Source organism: Triticum aestivum, chromosome 1B (genome assembly GCF_018294505.1).
Source record: "Triticum aestivum cultivar Chinese Spring chromosome 1B, IWGSC CS RefSeq v2.1, whole genome shotgun sequence".
NCBI lineage: Eukaryota > Viridiplantae > Streptophyta > Magnoliopsida > Poales > Poaceae > Triticum > Triticum aestivum.
Window position 1 is genome coordinate 540,067,535 of NC_057795.1, and position 5,368 is coordinate 540,072,902.

Sequence of the window (5,368 nt, forward strand, 5' to 3'; positions counted from 1 at the left end):
AGCCAAGCTTAGGGACGCGCTTGTCTGAAATGTAGGGTAAGTTACCAGCGTACCCCCACTGGTTTTGACACCGCGACTTGGAGCTTCATTTCCGGCTGAGGGGTAGAAGGGGGATTTCGCGTGTCTGGGCTGCGGGACAGATTTCGGATGAGGAGGGAGTTTTCGCGCGCGTCGAAATTTTGGGATAACAAGGCGCGACGCGGGTTGAAGAGGCGGGAGTTTCAAAGCAGGTGAGACAAAAGATACTCGAGCTTGAAAATTTCGGGATAACAAGGTGCGGATTCCTTGTTCGGCAGAACAAACTTAACGTGTAAAAAAACAATTCATACAAGACACAAGAGAGTCATGTCCCCTTTTACTATACTAGATCATCGAATGCACGCGTTGCCGCGCCAATCTATTTTGGCACTATAAAATTAATGATTGATGCAATTATATGCAAGTGTAGTATTTTGATTACATGATATAAATGTGAAAATAAATTCAAGGGTATTAGTTTTAATCATGTGATATAATTATCACACCCATGAATCATGGTTTTTGGCAAGTGTTTTGTCACGTGAATATGTTGATTAATATATTTTTTGTATGAATATGTTAAATGGTAAGAAGGTTGGTAAGTTTCAATTTTGTAAAAGAATGGCAAGGGTTCTAAACCATGGGAGGGACAGGAAGCAAGAGAGGCAAGGCAAAATATGTTGACACTCAAATACTTTATGGATAACTACAACAGCTATGCAGTATACATGAGGAGCGAGCACAAGTAGTATCCAGTACTGGTGAATAATTCTGAAGAATTAATATTGCAAAAACTTACAACCAAGATGTGCTTAAACTTAAAAAGAGCACTTTAAATTACCAAGTGGGTGGAAGTTTCTCAATATATCGATGTCTCAGTTTTACAAAAGAAGGCAACTACATATATTAGAAATTTGATCTGTAGCCTACGTGTTGTATAGTAGAAACAACCACTGTATGCCATGAATTAAAAAAAATGTATAATCTTTTTAATGATGTATGGTTCAATTTTTTTAATGATGTAGGATTCATTCCTTGTTAACATACATCAGGTGAACCAATCTTATGAAATAGAATATATACTGGAGAAACCTATGCTTCATGAGTGTTCAAAGGTGAACCTGACAAATGCATAATCGAGATAATTATTTTGAAGGATAAAAGGATGAAGTATACGAACATAGATCAACTTCGATAAGATACCTACATGGATAAGCCTTGAAAGGGACTTGCGCATTACAGATCGTTCTCCTGAAAGAGGCAAACACGAAGCGGCCAACAACCACAACAGGATGGGATGGTTTCGTTGTTAGACCCTGCCCACCACAGAAGCACATAGCTCTCTCTCCCTTATGGCTGCCATTAGGTGATAATAGGTGTGAGAAACAAAAGAACAGGATAAGAACTCTTGGAAAAGAAGAACAAACATTTGTTGCTCATGTTGCCTACTGTATTCTAACCAATACGATTATTGGTCCTACATTAAATGATCTCGTTGGCAATAGAAGTTTTAGCAGGATAACAAATATGAAGCAAGCAAGTGGCCATAAACTGTAACCTTGACATAATAAATAATATTTGACAACTATGGAATTTCATACTTCGATTTCCCCCAAAGTGATATAGTACTCGACACTTCCAGCTGTGAGCCCTTCCCTGCAGTCTCATCTCAAGGAAAAATAACCAGCTTTAAGGATACATGCAAATATAAAGGCGCAGAAGATATATAACCAATTGCTACACGCGAAAAAATACTGGACCAAAAAAACACAATGCTGTCCAGCTTCAATAGGTAAATAACTATGGTAATGTTATTTACATGCTATTTTAGTATTTATATCCCATCTCGCATCAAGGTGATGTCATCGGATATGAAGGACTCTACCTTGAACAACACAGTACAGAATATGCAGTTTAGAATTCATATGGAATATAAAAATAAATAAATATGAATTAGAAAGTGAAAAGTGAATATTGCACTTCTAATATCATGTCGAAATTTGAATGGTCCATCAAATATACGGTTTTTCACTGAACTATACTGTTTTGGGACACTTCCCTGAATATTACTAGTACAGTACATCATTCCTTCTCATTATGCTTCTATAGAAATTTGGAGCTGCCATTGTACCGACATTATCATTGCATCGATTCCTTTAAATTCATTCTTCCTAGATACCCACTCCCTGCCTATATATCCATCAGAACAAAAGTAAATGATACTGAAAAATCAACAGTAACATCAGAGATCATAGATGGTGCGCGTTGTCGCGCCCATCCATTTCTTCAATATAGTGGTAGGAAATTTTGTAAATATATGATGACATGAAATATGGATGTTAAGTACGAAATAAGTTGATTGGAATTTGAGGGCACCATTGGATTGGCAAAACAGAGTACTAGTACTTGTTTATCAGTGCAATGTGTGTACTGTAGTTGTAAGATCAGACACTAAAATCAGATTCGAAACTGCTAGAAATTTTAGCTACAACATCATATTGTATAATAAAAGTACAATTCTAAGACGACATACAATCAACCTTAAACAATGTCCCTGAGCACTGAAATGGTAAAAACACACATCAACTTGTTTGGTCTTGCTTTTCCTTACTTATTATCTTTACTGCATTGACATCTTATTGGCAGTTTATCAATTGTTCGTTTTGTAAATATTGGTCCTTGCTGATGAACTGGTTTGTCCTGATTCAGAATTGACAACAAATATTTTAAAAAGGTTGATAAATTGGTGAACGTAAAGTAGTTTTATTTATTCTATATACGAAATTATATTGAACAGCAGATCACTGGAAACCATTATATTGAGTATCTAGAAAATCCTTATTTTGAAGATTGAAGAATACTATTAACCAAAAAACATTTAATCATGAAATGCAGATTAGCAAATAAGTCCTTGTCATAAGAACAACAGGAGAACTGGAGAAGTATAGATGGAGAAAGAAAAAACAGCTCCATGCCTTCGAAATTTGAACAAATAGCTTGTTTTTTTTTCAGTTTTTGTATCTTCACATTAGATAACAAAATATGTATGTAATCAAAGGGACCATCACATTACTTCACTATATCTGGCATCGTCATTCTTACTCATCTTTAAAATGTTGGAGGATATCTGTAGTCCAACAACATTTATGTTATTGCTTGGTCATGTATGTTATAAGTGAACTGTGCACAACTTTATAGTCCCTGTTGGCTCTTAGAACCCACATGACCAAACAGAAATGTAGAGTAATAACACACTTACCTCGCGCATTCAACATCAATTTGTATTGTCACCTAGCTCTGTGTCCTAATTCATAGTGAAGTTGAACTCCACAACAATCAGGCATATCACTCCTGCTTGCCACTCGAAGTTTTGAATCCAGCAGCATCTACACAAATTGAATCCATAAATGTTTTGAAGTTATAAGCTTGAGATTGATATTATGGCATCTATTTTTTTTCTTGTTAGAAGCCAGATTATCACGAACGGAGTTACACCGCATCATAGGCAACCTGAAGGCAACGATTTACAGACTGAGCCCCTTCTCCTTAGTTGATAGTTGTGGTCGTTTTTCATTGTAAAGTAATACATATACATATTGAGTTGGTAGTCTTCTAGCTCATTAATCTCCTGAGATTGACGATGACTCACCAGTCTTGCCCAAAATTCAACTGTAATTGAAATACAGAGTTATCAATAAAAATGTTGTAGAGGATTTAGGAAAATGAGACAAGGTGGTCGTAACTGAAAAAGGCACTCACATACACTGTCACATTCATATCAATTCTTGCATACTGCCACCCAGATGAGCATTGTCCGTTCACACTTTACTGTTCTCATAGGAATAGTTTCTACATCAACAAGGAGGGAATTGAAGGGAACAGAAATCAATTTCCATAAGAAAGATGCCCTTTCATTCATATGAGGATGACCGGTGACATATATGATTGAAACAGTAGTATTTACGTGGAACTCCAGCCAACAAAGATGCAGTCCTGCATTCGATTGCACGCTGGGAATCTGGGCCTAGCATCGTCCCGACTACAGCGTCACCGATATCACCTGGGTGGATTCCAGTTTTGTCCAGAACAGCTTGTACACGGAAATATGAAGCGAGCAAAAAATAATGAGGCTTGAACGATGAAGTGAACTGTACCACGAAGGGAAATACGAAGAGTGCAAACCTTAAGGATAGAGTAAGAAGGTCATCCGGGTACGTGTCCTTGAAGCCTTCCATATCGGTGTCTTGTAGGTACTGCGGGCGACACGGAAAAGAAGACGGTAATAATCAGAACAGATAGTGCATCTATTCCATTAGTGGGTTCAACAGGCGTGCTGCCCATCGTGGGCACCGACGCTCGAGGTCGAGGTCATGGAACAGCTGCGCGACGAGGAGGAAGATATTGGCAACTGGCAAGAGTCCGCCTGTTACGCCTCGACTCGCCTTCCCATCCCTCGGTCCTCATCCTCTCACCTTCCACTGGCATAGAGCAGCGGGGCAGGAAGACCGCATGGGGAGGGTAGCGTGTAGGCTAAGGAGAAAGGGAGCAATCAATCAAGGAAGAGAGGAGGGAAGCGGCGGCGCTGCTTCAGGTTTCTTCAGCGGCGGCGCTACGTCGGGGATGGCTGCTTTGCCTAGGTCGTTCGGACGAGAGCCCTCGGGGAGGCGATGAGGTGAGGTGATAACTGAGAAGGCGAAACTGGGCTGGAAAACGAGGCTAAAAGAATGGGCTTTCGGAGGTAGAAGGCCCAATCAATCACAGGCCACGGTTTCGGCTTCCAGAAAAGCAGCCCTCAGGACAGGTCGCCCAGTTCGCGATGAGAAGTCAATCGGCGGCCAGGAAAGTGTAAAGCACGGGATCCGACGGCCGAGAATGTTGAGAGCGTGAGAAGGCTCGCTTTAGGCTCGGTTATACTGTCCTTAATTGCTATAGATGCCATTGAAAAAACTACAACAAAAATGTAAAAAGATCGGGAAAACAAGATTACCCTGCACAGTACCAAATCGATTCGCTCTTCCCTCAACAACAACAAAAAACAAATCAATTCCCACCAAAAAAAAGAGTAATGTCCCTTTTTATATGATTACAAATGCTAGGATCTTGAATTTCAATTTTTTTAATCCACGTTATGTTGAATTCAAATATATCGTTAGGTGACCTTGCGGTTTATAATTGATGTAGTCGTACATTTTGATCTTCCATCATATATGAACATTTTACTCCACCATGTGAACATATATATTGTCGTCTATCATATGGACTAAATTTGAATCAATTTTCCTTATTTGAATATGATTGCTGTCAAGTTATACAATAATTTAAATATTGTCTTGATAGCAAAAAGAATGCA

General features: G+C 38.9%; 1 long non-coding RNA gene across 1 annotated transcript in view; it reads right to left on the reverse strand.

Annotated features, from left to right (window-relative positions):
- Window positions 1–4,801, reverse strand: part of LOC123094195 (uncharacterized) — a 6,356-nt gene extending 1,555 nt beyond the window's left edge. The window contains exons 1-7 of the long non-coding RNA XR_006445766.1: window positions 4,201–4,801; window positions 3,983–4,108; window positions 3,778–3,867; window positions 3,529–3,687; window positions 3,278–3,404; window positions 1,620–2,208; window positions 1,226–1,374 (exon numbers count right to left, since the gene is read on the reverse strand). This is a non-coding gene — a long non-coding RNA (uncharacterized lncRNA). The remainder of the gene's footprint in view (window positions 1–1,225; window positions 1,375–1,619; window positions 2,209–3,277; window positions 3,405–3,528; window positions 3,688–3,777; window positions 3,868–3,982; window positions 4,109–4,200) is intronic.
- Between the last annotated feature and the right edge of the window lie 567 nt (window positions 4,802–5,368).